Genomic DNA, 19,261 nt, shown 5'->3' with positions numbered 1-19,261 from the left:
ATGGGTGGGGTGGCTGATGTGTGGGAGGGAGGAAAATGGAATTGTGGGATTTGTAGTAAAAAAAAGAAAAGTCAAACAGGAAATACCAGTTGACAAAAAGCTAGCCACAGTATTATGGTAATCTCATAACATGGCCATTTAGCCCCAAGAAAAGCGCAGAGCCTTCCTAAGCATGTCCGTCACTGTCTGCCAGGTACATACTAAAATCACCTTATGATGGATAACCCCATTAAGCCTTTAAAGGGGTACTCCGCCCCTAGACATCTTATCCCCTCTCCAAAGGATAGGGATTAAGATGTCAGATCGCTGGGGACCCCCGGGATCGCCACTGCGGCACTGAGTTATCATTACTGCACAAAGTGAGTTCACTCTGCACGTAATGACGGCAATACAGGGGACGGAGCAGCATGATGTAATGGCTCCGCCCCTCGTGATATCACGGCCCACCCCCTTAATGCAAGTCTACGGCAGGGGGCGTGACAACCGCCACGCCCCTTCTCATAGACTTGTATTGAGGGGGTGGGCCGTGATGTCATGAGGGGTGGAGCCATGACATAACGATGCTCTGGGCCCAGTATCGCCGTGCAGAGCGAACTCACTTTGTGCAGTAATGATAGCACGGTGGCGCAGTGGCCGATTCCGGGGGTCCCCAGCAGCGGGACCCCGGCGATCTGACATCTTATCCCCTATCCTTTGGATAGGGGATACAATGTCTAAGGGCGGAGTACCCCTTTAAGGACGCAGGTATTTTTCATTTTTGCACATTCTTTTATTCTTTCTTGCCTTTTAATAAACATAACGCTTTAAATTTTCCACCTAAAGACCCATATGAGGGCCTGTTTTTTGTGATACCAAATATACTTTGTAATGGCATCACTTATTTTACCTTAAATTTATGGTAAAACACAAAAAAATATATATTTGTGGGGCAAAATAAAAAAAACTATTTAAAAAAATATATAACTTTTTGTACGGAAATGAGTATGCTTAAAATTGTCTCTTTAAGCACAAATATTAAAGGCCAAGTTAATTAAAGTGCTTTGCTTTGAATTGCATTGTCATAATTTTTGGGCCACTGGCGGTTGTCTGAGATATTATGCCTTGAAATGGGTTTACCGGTTACACCAATGTATGGATATTTGTAGGAGAAACATCAGTTCTAGAAAATAGCCAATTACCCTAAATAAATGACCTTCGCAGATTTGAATTTGCACCACGATGTAAAGACCATTTCTATGCAACAAAAAGGTAATTATTCTGGACAATGTTTGTAATTTCCTCAAAATATTCACTTTATTCATATTCACTCATATAAGCTTTAGAATTTTTTTTTTTTTTTTTTTTTTTTTTTACCAATGAACAATAGCCAATGACAAGATTTTGCATCTACAATACTTTGTGCCCTTGAAAGGCAATTTGACTGGTAGCTATGAATTTGCTTTCTATGTAAACTCTTTCACTGGAAAATTCATGTGGATCAATGTTACACAGCTTGGCTCTTTTAAGCTCACCTACCGATAAATTGGTTGTCATTTGTTATAGATGGCAACTAGTTGCATACAACAGACCTGTAATAATAAGTGCATTACAAAGACATGAAGCAGCAAACTGTGTAAATTATTTAATTTTTTACTCTATGTTAATTATTAATGTCATGTCTCTATGCAGTCTCCTAGTGACCTCCAGGAAGAAGGACAGTACAGAAATGATTCTTCATGTGATAACACTTTTTTACCAGCCACAACAAATGTGTGCTTTCATACATTTAAGTTTTATTTTTTGTTTTTTTTGTACAAGATAAGAAAAAAAACACACAAACAAACAAAAAAAATCTATTCAACCTTTGAGTACTATCAGACCCCATATCTACTCCAAACTTGAATGTTAAGCAGCATACAAATAGCTCACATTTTAATCTTTTCTGTTGTGGTCATTTTGTGAAGACAGTAGAAGATGTATGAACAGTGCATATTTCAATTTAATTTCATTGGATGGCGCTATGTGTCTTAGGTTTTTTGGATCATACATTTATCCACAGACATGAAATGTTATGCTTTTTTTCACACAGTGGCCCATATTTATCAACCTGAATCCCTAATTATCTGGTTTTGCCCACAGCAACTAATTACAGCTCAACTTTCACTTTACACGAGCTCATTAAGTTATGAAAGTTGAGCTGTGATTGGTTGTTATGGGAAAAACCAGACAATTAGGATTTCAGGCTGATTAATAAATCTGAGCCAGTATGTTTTAATGTAATTGCACAGTGACACCCATGTATGCATGTCTAGGTCTGTAGGCTGTCATGAGTCATCTAAATGCCATTCTAGCTAGGCCAGTGGCTTGCCAGGCTTCCTAAAGACATGGCGTACTGTTTCTATGGATGTCCTCTGCTTTCTGCATATAGATCAGCTGCAAAATCAAAGTCTAGAAAGGTATGTGTTCAAGTGTACATCCACTTCATCATAGTGTTATGTATGAATCGGACTTTCTCTTCTGTACGGGATGATTGTACAAGAAAGAACTGGGAATGTTTTATTAAACCAGTCTGGTTTAATATGCTTGACCATTCACAATACTTCAAACAGCAACTTCTGCCTCTTCGGTTACTATAGCTGGTAGTCTAAGAGATTATGTTTAGTTTTTTACATAGTAAACCTATACTAAATAAATATAAGAAATAGTAGACAGATTAAAAACTTCCATTGCTCAAGTTCTATTATACTGATCTGTCATGGTGATTCAGTCCATTGTTTTATAATACTGTGCGCACCGTTGTAGCTATTCAGCAATATTAATTATCCATTTTGACAACTCTTGAATTAATAATAAAAGCAATAAGCACCAATTAGAATTAAAGGAAATAACAATGTAGTTTAATCTACCTGAAGCCCCTGTTGGATTCTGCAAAATAGTTTTCTGTCTTGTCATTAGGGAAGATTAATGATGTATTCATAGAGGTTTGTTTACTACGCATTAAAAAAAGCAATAGTATTTTAAATTACAATTTTTATTTATTTATCTTGAAGACATTTTAAATGTAATAGTGTTTATTATTGTTAAGGAAATTCAGAGAAATTAATAAGGGAGAAAGACAAACAAGATACAGTGCTACCTTTCAAAACGTCTGCTATTTGAATCTTATAGGTGCTGTCAGTGCACTTGCCTAGTCAAGTGCACTGTTTAAGACTCACGACACTAGGCAGGACTCACACGGTGGTAGTAGATCCGCTGGACCTGTGTGGCAGATGATGCGGGCCGTGTCAAGGAGTGGAGTCTAAAGTGCCCCTGGCTTTCACCAGAGCCCACCATCCCGGTCTTGCTGTGGCAGGCGGCACCCAGGTTGCTACCCCTGGCACGACTCGACCACACAGGCAGCTGAGGTGATGCAAGGTACAGGAGGGCTTAGGCAAGACATTGTCTGGATAGCAGGAGGTCAGGGCTGGCCGCTCAGGTGCGTAGTCAGGAACGTAGCAGAAGGTCAACAGGCAGGCGGCAAGGAGCAAGGTCAGGTCACGGAATATCAGGGTCTGGAACACAGATAACTCTTTCACTAGGCACTAGGGCAACAAAGATCCAGTAGGGAGTGATGGGAGGTGCAGATATTTATAAACAACAGTGCAGGTGTAAGTACTTAATTAAGGGAACACTGGCCCTTTAAATCAAAGAGCTCCGGCGCACGCATGCCCTAGGAGAAGAAAGAGAAAGGAGATGGGTACGGAGGTGAGAGACGGGCTGGGACTAAATCCAAGATTTCAAGGTCTAGAAGAGCTCCCCTATGTGCGCTGTTTTTTTTAAAATCATGAATCACCAGATCATATGTTGCTGTACTGCAAATGGCAACATTTTGTATTCAGATAGTGGATGTTTAACCCCTCAATGACCACATACGTAAATGTACATCCTGGGGTAGCGGTACTTCACGCACCAGGACGTACATTTAATTCATGTACATGACCTCGAGCATCAGAGCAATGATCGGGTCATGTGCGGCACGTCCCGGCTGCCTGACCCGATGGTAATGGCCGACACCCTTGATCACGTGGATGTCTGCCATTAACCACTCAGATTCCATGATCAATACAGATCACGGCATCTGCGGCAGCGCAGCTACATTTTATGCTGACCTGATTGCCCGCGGCATGGCCGCGGGGATCAGATCACCTAACATGGTGGATGGAGGTGCCCTCACCTGCCTCCGGCACCTTCCTGGCTTCTTTTGCTCTGGTCTGAGATCGAGCAGACTGGAGCAGAAGATAGCCGATAACACTGATCAGTGCTATGCCTTATGCAACACACTGAACAGTATTCACAATCAACTGATTGCTATAAATAGTCCCCTATGGGGACAATTAAAGTATAAAAAAAGAAGTAAAAAAAGTAAAAAAAAGAAAGTTACAAAAACAAAAAAATCCCCTCCCCTCCAAAAATGTCAAATGTCCCATTTTCCCATTTCCCCCCCAAAAAGTGTAAACATATTTGGTATGGGCTTGTGCGTAAATGTCCGAACTAATAAAATATAATGTTAATTATCCCATACGGGGAACGGTGTGAATGTAAAAAAAAAGTCCAAAATTGCTGCTTTTTTGTCACATTTTATTAAAGAAAAATAATAAAAACATGTATAAAAGTTTTATATACACAAATGTGGTATCAATAAAAATGACAGATCCCGGCACAAAAAATGAGCCCAATACCACCACTTATACAGAAAAATTAAAAAGTTATAGGTTGTCAAAATAGAGGGATTTTAAATGTGCAACATTTGCAATTTGCTATTTTTTTTAAAGCACAACAATAATAGAAAAGTATGTTATCATGGGTATCGCTTTAATCATATTGACCCACAGAATAAAGAACACATGTAATTTTTACCATAAATTGCACAGCGTGAAAACAAAACCTTCCAACATTAGCAAAATTGCAGTTTTCTTTTTAATTTCCCCACCCAAATAGTATTTTTTTGGCTGCGCCATACATTTTATGGTAAAATTAGTGATGTCATTACAAAGGACAACTGGTCACACAAAAAACAAGCCCTCATACTAGTCTGTGGATGAAAATATAAAAGAGTTACAATTTTTAGAAGGCGAGTAGGATAAAACGAAAATGCAAAAATAAAATTGGCCCGGTCCTTAAAGGGGTACTCTGGCGTTAAGACATCTTATCCCCTATCCAAAGGTGCCTGATCGCAGCACCCTGTTACAATCAGTCCCCCGAGCATGTTCGCTCCGGGTCTGATTACTGGCCAGAGCATTATGACGTCACGGCCCCGCCAAAGTATGATGTCACGCTCCGCCCCCTCAATGCAAGCATATGGGAGGCGTCATGACAGCTGTTTTTTAATAGAAGTGATTTACAAATCTGCAGGTAGAGAAAGGAAATAGTCGGCAACTCACCACTCTTCTGTTCAGCAAAGTTCTTTATTGCACATATTCACAACAATGTTGCCCAGGGAGAAGACGGAGATGGACACGCAGGGGGGTACCACAGAGAGGCGACAACGCTGTTTCGCACTACATAGTGCTTCAACTGGCCTGTCTCTGAACCGGAACTTCTCACCTTATATACAGGTGAGTAATCATGCTCACCTTTCACCTTCCTTTCACCATGTGACGATACAAACGGGGAAAGGGGGATTTTTTCACATGATTACCATTATTATGATGACCAATCTTTACTCAGCTAGAAGCAAATGGAAACATCAACTTTATCATTAAGGCCCAAGGCCCCAGTGTATCGGTCGACAAGATCCAATGCGTTTCCCATCTCAGGAGACTCTTGTCGGCTGTGATTCCTGGTCTGGCTGCGACTTTTTCTAGACCTGCAAACCTTAGAGTTTCTGGACTTCCTCCGTGTGAGTCTATTACATGGGAAATAAATCTAGGAGCTCCTTTCTTAGTCCGCAAGGAATAAAGGTGCTCTCTAATTCTGGCACACAGTTGCCTAATAGTCTTTCCTATGTAATAGTACCCACACGGGCAGAAAATAAACATATAAAAGTTTTTTGTTTTACAAGTGATAAGTTCATTAACAGTATGAAACACCGGACCTATACTAAATGATTTTTTGCATAGGTTATATTTGCAAAAATTAAAATTTTTGCACTGAAAATTACCAGTGGGGGTGTGGTTACTTAACCAATTACTTTTTTTTGCTTTTTGACTTCTCTGTGTTTTCTTTGATAGCATCACCTATGGTTCTATTTTTTTCTGTATGATATTAAAGGTTTATTAACTGCTATTTGTTTAATGTCTGTAAACGTGAATCTACTTTTTGAGCCGTCTTCTGACCGTTTTTAAATTTTTTTATTACTGCCTAGTAGTTCAGTTCTTGTTCTTTTTTCTGCTCTCTATCTTCCCTTTTTAATTAGACTTTTTAGGTAATTTCTCTCCAGTAATCTTGACTCTAGCTCATCAGCTTGTTTTTGGAATGTGTTATTATGGGCATTGTCTCTTTTTAAACGTAAGAACTGTCCATAAGGAATTAAATTTTTTACTGCTGCTGTGTGGGAGCTGTGATAATGGAGGAGAGTATTTTGTGCAACTTCTTTCCTGTACCCTTCGGTTATTAATATACCATTTTCTATTTTTATGTGAACATCCAGAAAATCTAGCTCTGTACCTCCATGTTGTTGTGTAAACGCCATGTTATATCCTACTACGTTGTTTAAGTATTCGACAAAGGCGCTAAACTGGCTTTTTGAACCCGACCATATCAACAGGACGTTGTCTACAAAACGTTCATATGTCCTGATGTATTTAATGTACGGGTTGAGGTTGGAGTATACCACCTCATTTTCAAACCATGCCAAATAAAGATTAGCGTACATACAGGACACCGGTGTCCCCATTGAGGTCCCGGTGTCCTGCCTGTACCATTTGTCGCCATACTTAAACGTGCTATTTTTTAAGACGAATTCTAGGACCTCTTTTAACGAACTGAATGAATGAAAAGGATTTGTTAGTTCTATTTAACACATTGACGACGGCTTGAATCCCCACATTATGGGGGATGCGAGTATATAGATTCACTACGTCCACTGAACAAAGATTCCATCCCTCCTCCGAACCTACATCATTTAAAATAGACAGAAGGTGGCCAGTGTCCTTGATGTATGCTGGGACTGCAGGTAAAAGAGGACGCAAAAGGTAATCAAGATATTGAGAAAGGTATTCAGTCACCGAGTCGATCCCCGCCACAATAGGGCGGCCAGGGGGTCGGCTTAGTGACTTATGCACCTTGGGCAAATGGTACCATTTAGCGGCTTTTGGGTTTTCTGTGATAAGTTTTTCAGCAACTTTTTTTGAGAGAGTGTTGCAAGTAACAAATTTGTACAATAAAGACCTGAGGCTGTCAAGAATCTTTTTTGTTGGATCATTAGGTAGGATCGTTTATGTTACAGTATCAGCTAGTTGCCTTTCGGCCTCTTCATTATAAAGTGCTTTTGGGAGCACTTCAATGCTTCCACCTTTATCTGCCCTAGTGATGACTATGTCATCTAGTTTTTTTTTGCTTTAAGGGCCTCCTGTTCTTCTGGAGGTAGATTACCGTATTTATCGGGGTATACCACGCACCGGCCTATAACACGCACCCTCATTTTACCAAGGATATTTGGGTAAAAAAAGTTTTTTACCCAAATATCCATGGTAAAATGAGGGTGCGTGTGTGCGCGTGTATACCCCGATACATCCCCAGGAAAGGCAGGGGGAGAGTGGCCGTCGCTGCCCGCTTCTCTCCCCCTGCCTTTCCTGGGGTCTAGAGCGCTGCTGCCGGCCCTTCTCTCCCCCTGGTTACCGGCGCCGCTGCCCGTTCTGTCCCCCTGACTATCGGTGCCGGCACCCCATTGCCGGCGCCGACAGCCAGGGGGAGAGAAGGGGCAGCAGCACCCATTGCTGGCGCCGCTGCCCCGTTGCCTCCCCCCATCCCCGGTGGCATAATTACCTGAGTCGGGTCCGCGCTGCTCCAGGCCTCCGGCGTGCGTCCCCTGCGTCGTTGCTATGCGCGGCGCACTGACGTCATGCGCCGCGCCGTTCAGCGCATAGCAACGACGCCGGGAACGCACGCCGGAGGCCTGGAGCAGCGCGGACCCGACTCAGGTAATTATGCCACCGGGGATGGGGGGAGGCAACGGGGCAGCGGCGCCGGCAATGGGTGCCGCTGCCCCTTCTCTCCCCCTGGCTGTCGGCGCCGCTTCTCTCCCCCTGGCTATCGGAGCTGGCAATGGGGCGCCGGCACCGATAGTCAGGGGGACAGAACGGGCAGCGGCGCCGATAGCTAGGGGGAGAGAAGGGCCGACAGCAGCACTCTAGACCCCAGGAAAGGCAGGGGGAGAGAAGCGGGCAGCGACGGCCTCTCTCCCCCTGCCTTTCCTGGGGGTGTATCGGCGTATAACACGCACACAGACTTTAGGCTAAAAATTTTAGCCTAAAAAGTGCGTGTTATACGCCGATAAATACGGTAATAACTGCCTTATGAAAAAGATCTATACACCCCCCCTTGTGCCACTGGAGGTGAAAATGTAGATTTTTTTCCTTTAAGGAATCGATCATGTATGCTACTATCGGTGGGTATATTAGAAAAAAAAATTCAAACATTTATTTTCTAATAAACCCACTGCAGAACACCTTCCCTGCTATGGAGATACTTCAGCAACTATAGGAGATTTAGGGTTTATACCGACAGTTTTTTCTGTAACAGACATAGAGAGTGTACATCTACTAGCCACTGGATTCGATGATACTGCTCATCTCACTGATAGTAGCATACATGATCGATTCCTTAAAGGAAAAAAATCTATGTTTTCACCTCCAGTGGCAAAAGGGGGGTGTATAGATCTTTTTCATAAGGCAGTTATTAATGACGTCAAATCTATCCTGTATCCTAAGGCAGTTTCTAATCTACCTCCAGAAGAACAGGAGGCCCTTAAAGTTAAAAAAAAAGCGAGATGACATAGTCATCACTAGGGCAGATAAAGGTGGAAGCGTTGTAGTGCTGCCAAAAGCACTTTATAATGAGGAGGCCGAAAGGCAACTAGCTGATACGGTAACATACACGCTCCTACCTAATGATCCAACAAAAAGATTCTTGACAGCCTCAGGTCTTTATTGTACAAATTTGTTACTCGCAACACTCTCTCAATAAAAGTTGCTGAAAAACGTATCCCAGAAAACCCAAAAGCCGCTAAATGGTACCATTTGACAAGGTGCATAAGTCACTGAGCCGACCCCCTGGCTGCCCTATTGTGGCGGGGATCGGCTCGGTGACCGAATACCTTTCTCAATATCTGGAATACCTTTTACCTGCAGTCCCAGCATACATCAAGGACACGGGCCACCTTCTGTCTATTTTAAATGATGTAGGTTGGGAGGAAGGATGGAGTCTTCGTTCAGTGGACGTAGTGAATCTATATACTCACATCCCCCATAATGTGGGGATTCAAGCCATCGTCAATATGCTAAATAGAACTCACAAATCCTTTTCATTCATTCAGTTCTTAAAAAGAGGCCCTAGAATTCTTCTTAAAAAATAGCACGTTTAAGTATGGCGACAAATGGTACAGGCAGGACACCGGGACACCGATGGAGACACCGGTGTCCTGCACGTACGCTAATGTTTATTTGGCATGGTTTGAAAATGAGGTGGTATACTCCAACCTCAACCCGTACATTAAATACATCAGGACATACGCCCGTTTTGTAGATAACGTCCTGTTGATATGGTCGGGTTCAAAAAGCCAGTTTAGCGCCTTTGTTGAATACTTAAACAACGTAGTAGGATATAACATGGCGTTTACACAACAACATGGAGGTACAGAGCTAGATTTTCTTGATATTCACATAAAAATAGAGAATGGTATATTAATAACCGAAGGGTACAGGAAAGAAGTTGCACGAAATACTCTCCTCCATTATCACAGCTCCCACACAGCAGCAGTAAAAAATGGAATTCCTTATGGACAGTTCTTACATTTAAAAAGAAACAATGCCCATAATAAAACATTCCAAAAACAAGCTGATGAGCTAGAGTCAAGATTACTGGAGAGAAATTACCCAAAAAGTCTAATTAAAAAGGGAAGAGAGAGAGCAGAAAAAAGAGCAAGAACTGAACTACTAGGCAGTAATAAAAAAAATAAAAAAAACGGTCAGAAGACGGCTCAAAAAGTAGATTCACATTAACATTTCAGAACACCCCAGTTAATAAAATAATAAAAAGAGTAATAAGGAAAAATAGGTATATGCTTGAATTGGATGAAGACATTAAACAAATAGCAGTTAATAAACCTTTAATATCATACAGAAAAAGTAGAACTATAGGTGATGCTATCAAAGAAAACACAGAGAAGTCAAAAAGCAAAAAAAGTGATTGGTTAAGTGACCACACCCCCACTTGTAATTTTAAGTGCAAAAAATTTAATTTTTGCAAATATAACCTATGCAAAAAATCATTTAGAATATGTCTGGTGTTTCATACTGTTAACAAACTTATCACTTGGAAAACAAACAAAAAAACATTGTATATGTTATTTTCTGCCTGTGTAGGTACTATTACATAGGAAAGACTATTAGGCAACTGTGTGCCAGAATTAGAGAGCACTTTTATTCCTTGCGGGCTAAGAAAGGAGCTCCTAGATTTATTTCCCATGTAATAGACTCACACGGAGGAAGTCCAGAAATTCTAAGGTTCGCAGGACTAGAAAAAGTCCCAGCCAGACCAGGAATCACAGCCAGATCAGGAATCTCCTGAGAAGGGAAACGCATTGGATCTTGTCGACAGATGCACTGGGGGCCTCGGGCCTAAATGATAAAGTTGATGTTTCCGTTTGCTTCTAGCTGAGTAAAGATTGGTCATCTAAGTGTTAATAATCATGTGAAAAAATCCCCCTCCCCGTTTGTATCGTCACATGGTGAAAGGAAGGTGATAGGTGAGCATGATTACTCACCTGTATATAAGGTGAGACGTTCCGGTTCAGACACAGGCCAGTTGAAGCACTATGTAGTGCGAAACTGCGTTGTCGCCTCTCTGTGGTACCCCCCTGCGTGTCCATCTCCGTCTTCTCCCTGGGCAACATTGTTGTGAATATGTGCAATAAAGAACTTTGCTGAACAGAAGAGTGGGGAGTCGCCGACTATTTCCTTTCTCTACCTGCATGTTTGATGGACTTGTTCTTTGTTAGTCTGAGCACCACCAGCTTCCTACAATTTAACTGCTACAGAGCTACAGCAGTCACGAGGATCAGAAGTAAGCTGTGCCGATTGTTCTCTTGTTTCTTTGCTATTTGATTTACAAATCTGTTTAACTTACTTGCACCAGTTGATTTGAAAATATAATTTTTTTCCACTGGAGTTACCCTTTAAGGTCAAAATGGGCTTGGTCCTTAAGGGGTTAATGTATACAGGGTATTCCCAAAATAAGAGGCTGCAGATTAGCCATAAGTAGACAGTCCACTGAAATTATCTGAAGTACTTTTTCTAGTGACTTGTGTATATTGTAGGTCCACAAATCACTCTACTCTCATATTATTTATCCTATTGATTTGGATTTATAAAAGTTTTTTTTTTTTAATGGGTAATGTATTTAAAGAAAGGCTTTTGTGGGCCCCTTTGTATCTAGGACTTTCATTTTATCATACATGGTTTCTCACAGTGTGTAAGGTTAAAAGAAAATCCCAACAAGCTATAACAACATACAACATACAAACAATGGGGGAGATTTATCAAAACCTGTGCACAGGAAGAGTGGTGCAGTTGCCCATAGCCACCAATCAGATCACTTCTTTCATTTATCACAGGCCTCTTTAAAAATGAAAGAAGAAATCTGATTGGTTTCTATGGGCAACTGCACCACTCTTCCTCTACACAGGGTTTGATAAATCTCCCCCAATGTGTTTCCCCTCAATATGATTTGTTGAAGCTGATTGTAATGGCTATGTCCACTAAAACTGACCAACCTTTTAAGAATTCCTGAATCACACACTTAGTGCTAAAGTCAAATTCTATGGCAATGGCCAAATATGTAAGTTATGTAATTGAATTATTTTTAATAGGATGTCAAAGGACATACACACTGATGAACCTGTACACCTATTGTCCATATGACCCTGCACTCCATGTAGAGGTGATATTTGTGGCCCCGTCCTGGAGAATGGGGGGAGTCCCCCACTATCAGATACATTCCCATCCTGTAAATAGGAGACGCATTTTTAAATGCTGGCGTACCCCTTTAACACACTGACAACACCCTACACCAAATTAAATAATGGAGAGTAGAATTAATGCAGCCTTTCTGCAATGTAACACGAGAAAAATGGCTGGAAAAACAAAGTAAATTAAAATTACTTGAACATTATGCTGAAACAGATACTTGCAGTAGGACAATATCTGCAATTTTGACTGGATTTCATAGTTGTATAGAATCGTGGGAACTGTCTCTTTGTAGTGAGGTCTTCAGGGTGAACAAAATTCCTTTTTAAATACTTCCCATTATGCCGTCCAGTTAGAATTATTCTCAAGTTGTTTATGTTACAGTTTTTATTCTCGCTGTATTTGTTGATCATATCCAGTTTCTTCTTACATTTATCTAGTGTTCCAAAAATGTGAAATTGCAACATGATTTATGGTAATACATTTTATCTCATGTTAATCAAAAACCCAGAATTTTATCATGACTCATATATTCCACATTTCAAATCCAATTTAGCCATATAGTAGTTTAGAAGTAACATGTTAAACCAGCAGGATAAAAAAAAAAAAAGATAAATATAAATACGAAGCCCACATCATTAGCATATCCCATCATATATTTAATAGTCCACAGTTTTTATATAACATACTGATTTACAGATCAGAATCAATCATTCACTTCCAAGAAGAGCATTTGAGAAGCTTAATAATATTTTCTGATGAATTTATGACAAAGGGAACCACATTAGATAATGATAAAATATTCAACAGTTTTCAATTTTGAATTGTGTCATTGATGCCAGTGATAATTAAGGAGATTTGGAATAAACCATTAATAGATATTGCTTTTTTATGGAGCCAGATAGAAGCTTTTCTATGTCATATATTCATATAAAGAATATTTATTGCTTTTAGATACTGCTAATGGATAGGGAAAGTTAGAACATTTCTGGTAAATGCAGCCATACTCTATCCCGCCTTTTACACTAATTGTGGTAGAATGTTTAGCATAATAGATTTAACTCCCATGCCTTATTTCATTTAAGCACATTAAAGATAGAATATGCAATTAATTTAATTGACATAACTTTAAGGTGCATTTTTTATTGTCTGCATTATCATGCAGATTGTGATATTCATTACTAGACAAATTAGACAATTGTCTCTTAATGTTCAAAATATATATCCATTGACATTTAGTTCATTCTTTTTTATTGCTCCTTAAAACAAACAGGGCAACTCTTTCGGTGTACTTTGAATGGCAATCTAATATAAACATCATAAAGTAGTCAAAGACTAGAATACAAATATAAAAACGGAGCACATGTAGCCATGGCATGTTGTGCCAAGAAAATTTCATTGTAAAAAGTTGCATTGTTTTTGCTATATAAATAAATGATCGGTTGGTTCTCTTTTGGTGATAGTGTTTTGTTCATTTTGAATTCATATGAATTGTTTATAAAACAAAGCTAAATACAAAACATAATACACAATGACATACGTTTTCATTAGGGAACAATGTTAAATTTTTACAACTATGCAGAAGCTCTATTTAATAGAAGAATATTTTATTCTGATATCATTTTATTTATATATATATTCATAAAATATTCTTCTATTAAATAGAGCTTCTGCATAGTTGTAAAAATGTTACATTTTCCACTAATGAAAACGTATGTTGTGTATTCTTTTTTGTATTTAGCTTTGTTATATAAACAATTTACATGAATTGAAAATGAACAAAACTATATATATACAGATATATATACATATATATATATATATATATATATATATATATATATTAGATTTTTAACCCTAAAACAGCGATATTATATAAAAAAAATATGTTAAAATATAGCAGGTTTTCTTACAAAAATGTGGTTCACTGTTGTTAATGGAAAAAAAATGCCTATGCCTATATGTGGGGGAAAAAAATGTTGCTATTGCATAACTTAGCTTTATTTTTAACTTGAGTTTTTCCTCATCCTCTCAAGATCTCTAATATGTCTCTCACTGTCTTAATCTCTCTATAATGTTTTATGTTTAATTCTATAATGGTTTGTTAAGGTATTATTTATTATTTCTTTTTTTTTCTCTGAATTGAGGTATAGTGATATAATTTAAGGGGTTACCCAGGAATAGAAAAACAGAACTAATTTATTTTAAAAACAGCTCCATGTCTGTCCCCAGGTTGTGTGGTATTATAATTTGGCTCCATTCACTTCAATGGAACTGAGCTGCAGAACCACACCCAACCTGGGGACAGATGGGGAGCAGTTTTTGAAAGAAATAAGCTGTGTTTTTCTATTCCTGGATAACCTCTTTAACAATTTTTTTTACAATGTACCTACCTTTCCCCAAGTATCTTTTTTTGTAATTTCCTCACGGTAACCCTATGTTAAATTGTTAAAATTATGACATCTTTCCTATATTTTTTAGACAATGCCTTCTGCATTGGTAAAGAGTGTTATTCCAATTGTCAGCTATCAGAATCAATATCATATTGTATGTTTTCCCAAGAAAGAAGAAGAAGATATAGCAATGGTTGCAACATGTTTCTAACTAATTTAAAGATTTGGAAGCATATGTCAAGAAAAAATACGAAGGCAAAAATTACTTACAGAATCTGTTGTTTGCATTTTACTTCAGTTATAATTATAATCCAGCTAATAAAAGAAATGACTAAGCAAATACTTTGCACACCTTGTTTCCAAAGACACAGAATAGTATTGATAGTAATGAGGTGGAAGATGCTGAAAATACTGGAAAGCGTAAAAAGAGATATGATAACAATAACTCCTCAACACAAGCCACCAGTTATATTTTTCTTAATTGTGGAACACACTTTCAAGGTTTTGTCCAAACTATATCTATTGATTCGAACACTAATGTAAAATAGCCATAACAAAATTGCAAAGCCCTGTCAGTACTTATTACACATATTCTGGGAGAAAAAAATCCAATGTACACACTTCCTACCAAAAAAAGGAAAAAAAAAAAGAAACCAGTGAGGGTATTGTTGTAGGGAAACATTATACGGTGGTAAATAAAAATGTTCCCGTATTATGTAAGGAATTCCCAATACTGACCAAATGTGCTATTAAAAATGTAAGTGTTAGGCTGGGTTCACACTACGTTTTGGCAATACAGTTCCCGTATCAGGTTTTTGATTAAAAAAACAGATTCCTCAAAACCTGATTAAACTGTATCAAAACATGTGTACAAATTTTAATTCGTATACAGTTGAAAACCATATACGGTTTGCAAAATGATGTCCGATTGCATCAGTTTTTTGAGAAAAAAAGTATACGTTTTTAACTTTTTACACCATTATGAATAAAGTTTCACTTGTTTGATTGAAATTCCAAGAAAAAAACAGTGAAAAGTCAAAAACTGTATTGTGAAAACTGGATGGAGCCGTACACACATACGGTACTGCATGACTCCCATGTTAAAAAAAATATATATACATTTCAGTACGGTTTTTCACCCGGACCAAAAACCGTGGTAGACTACGGTTTTGGGAAGGGGAAAAAACTGACAAAGCCGTACAGGATGCAAAACGGGCGCAACCGGATGCATCTTTTGGCATACGGTTTTCAATGGAGAGTCAATGCATACGGTTTTCAATACGGATCCGTACAGTTTTCAAATTGAAAACGTATAAGGGAACTGCATTGCAAAAATGTGGTGTGAACCCAGCCTTACAGAACAATTTCCAATTGATATACTAAACAAAACAGTGTCATTGAAATTTGAGGATTGAGGTGAAAGTATAGGTCTTCCTGACATACCATTTTGCCCCATACTCCCAAATTCTCCAATTAACAAAATTGAATTAACCACAAGTAAGTTTAATGATACCACTTCTGTAAAGAAAAAAATCTACTTTCCATGCATCAAATATATAATCGTTTAATAGCAACGAGAACACTTTCCACAAAGTGATGGAGGCAGAGGAAGATGAACTGATCAAAGATGTACATTTTTTCATTTTTAACATAGTTTACGCCTTACCAGTTATAAAAATATATAATTTTATACAACTGTCTAGACAACCTCATTCTGGAGATTACATGCAAGGATAATAAGGATTGCAATGTTCCCTTACCAACCATTAAGAAACATAAAATGGGTAGCTTGGAAATTAAATTTTAGCTTCAGGAAAAATCACAAGCCTGAACACCCTAGTAAACTCAAACTGTTTTTCCTTACCATTATTTATGTCTCTGAATCTACTATCTACCATGTGAGAAAAAAAAAAAAATAAATTCAACAATAGACTACTTATGACAACAGGAGCTATAATAAATATTAATGCACTAAACAGAGCACCAGTGTTTATAACAGAAGATGGACAATATGACAATATTTTATATACACAACAATGGATTGAATCTTAACCTTCAATATCCAACAGTTGATATACATCTGTACTGTACAGTGTCCAGTTTAGGACATCCTCAGATGTCCTAGAAGCTTTGAGAGTGAATGTGGAATAGCCATCTAAGGCCAATTTATGTGCATTTTAGTTAATCAAACATACAGTATTCATACCTGTGTTTAACATAAATACACATTAAAAGCATTGAGAGTGAAAGCAGAAAAGTTATTGAAAGCTATGTTAAGTGTATTTTATGAGTTTATTGAAAAAAAACATAGCATTTGTTTGTCTAGCATTGAGACTGAAAATTGACTAGTAGATGAGTGAGAAAACCCTCCACACACCCCTCCCCCCAAAAAATAAAAAAATAACACCCAAATCTTTTTCAAGAAAACATTTGTCTAGGTTCTCCTCCACAGACATCTTGCATCCCCTCACAGGGAAAAGCACAGTTTACCTTCTTCCTCCTCCCTCAGTGCAAAGTCAAGAGCTGCCGTGCTGTATTACATCTGCTAAGCTTGGACAAGAAAAGCCACACATTGGAAGACTTCCTGCCCTGTCTACAGCACAAAGTTTCACACTGGCTCTCTGCTCTTAATCTGAGATTGGGAAAAGTGGTTGCGGAAAACAGGACAAACATCATGGTTGCCCTAAGTCTAAGTTGCATGACACATGCTCCCTGTATGGCACATGTGTTAAATCTTGTTGTCGAATTTTTCTTAAATATTCAGTCCACACAAGTGCAACAAAGAAACAGCAACCGTCACTGCCAATACCCTTAATTTCGAATTGTTTCTATTGTTACAATGTGACTAATAGGTGACAGCTGTTGCTAGGCACTTCAATAGACCCTTCCACTCTGACCGTGCTCTACACATGTACATGCAACCTCCTCCTCCTTGCATCAAAGCACAGATGGGTGGAATTTGTTAAACAAACATTTAAAATATTTTTCTGGACAAAAATAAAGGGAAGTGATAAACAAAAGTAAATACATAAATACACTAATAAATACTAGACAGAAAAAGAAGTTTGTAAAACAATCACACAATGTTTAACCCCTTCCCACTATAGGACAACATGTTTGTGCGCTGGGACGTATGCATACGTCCTAGCGATCTCCTGCACTGCTGCAGGGGGCCCGCCGCAGCTTCCGGGACCATGATTGTGCCTGTTGTGGCAGCATTAACCCCATAGATGCTGTGATCAATCATGATCACAGCATCTATGGTGTTCCCCAACTGGGTCGCGGGTAGCCGTTGCTTGCTATAGCAGATGATGACCTCCTGTCTGCCTGCTACGGAAGCCTGTAAGATCCAGCCACAGGCTGGATCGCACAGGCTGTAGTATCTGCAGCAGATCAGGTTATACTGTGCTGCAGTAGAAATGTATTGCAGCATAGTATAACCTGTGAAAAGTGAAAAATAACATAATAAAAAGTTGTTCAATACATGTATGAAGTGTAAAAAAAAATTCTCCTTTCCCAATAAAACCCTGTATTGTCATCAAAAAAGATAAAAAAAAACAAATCATATACATAATAGGTATTGCCATGATTGTAATGACGTGTTCTATAAAACTATAATGTAAATTATCCCACATGGTGAACGCCGTAAAAAAAATAAAATAAAAATATTCAAAAGGTAGCACATATCGCAAAAATGATACCAATAAAAAGTACAGCTAATCCCACAAAAAATAAGCCCTCAGTGACGTTGGACAAAAAATTAAAAAGTTAAGGCTGTTGGAAAATTAATGTCCAAAAAATAATTTTGCTCAGAAAAGGAAAAAAAAAAAACAGGAAGCTATATAAAATCATCATAATTGTACTGACCCACAGAATAAATATAACATCACTTTTACCACACAGTGTACACCACAAAAAAAATAATTAAAGAAAAACGCCAGAAATTTTCCAGTTTTTCACAATATTTTGGAATTTTTCACACACAATGCTGCATGTGTCAACAAAAATGCACCACTTATATAAAGTTCAATATGTCAAGAAAAAACTATATCAGAATCGCTCCGCTCAGATAGAGGGTTCTAAAGTTATTACCATTTAAAGAGACCCAGTCAAATAAAACCCAAAAAAAAAGAGCCTGGTCATTAAGGTAAAAAATGGGTCCATCCTTATGGGGTTAACCCCTTCCCGCTTTTGGACGTATGCATACGTCCAGGCGAACTACACGTTCGCACAAATGGACGTATGCATACGTCCAAGCGATCTCCTGCTCTGCCATGGGCAGCGCAGGAGATCGTGGCTGGGACTCAGCTGTCAATCACAGCCGGAGTCCCACCGCAGCTGCCGGGGCCGCGATCGCGCCGGTCCCGGCAGCATTAACCCCATAGATGCCGTGATCAGTTCTGATCACGGCATCTATGGTGTTTGCAAGGGGAGCGCTCTCCCCCTGCCCATCAACGGTGGCGCCGCGATAAAATAAGGGGGATCAGGGGTGTCCAAGACACCCTCGATCCCCCTTGAAAAGATAGGAGTGAGGTGGCAGGGTTGCCACCCCTCCTATCCCTGCTATTGATCGGCGGAGCAACCGACCAATAGCAGACTGGGGGCGGGGGGGTTAAAGTTCGGCTCCCCCCCGCTATGCCCACCCATCCGTGTCCGGGCACAGCGGGGGGTAACCATGTAATAGCGGCGGCGGCAGCGGCGGTCACTCACCCGGCGGAGGCTGTG

The sequence above is a fragment of the Hyla sarda genome, chromosome 5 (assembly GCF_029499605.1).
Source record: "Hyla sarda isolate aHylSar1 chromosome 5, aHylSar1.hap1, whole genome shotgun sequence".
Classification (NCBI taxonomy): domain Eukaryota; kingdom Metazoa; phylum Chordata; class Amphibia; order Anura; family Hylidae; genus Hyla; species Hyla sarda.
Note: the sequence above shows the minus strand (reverse complement) of the source record.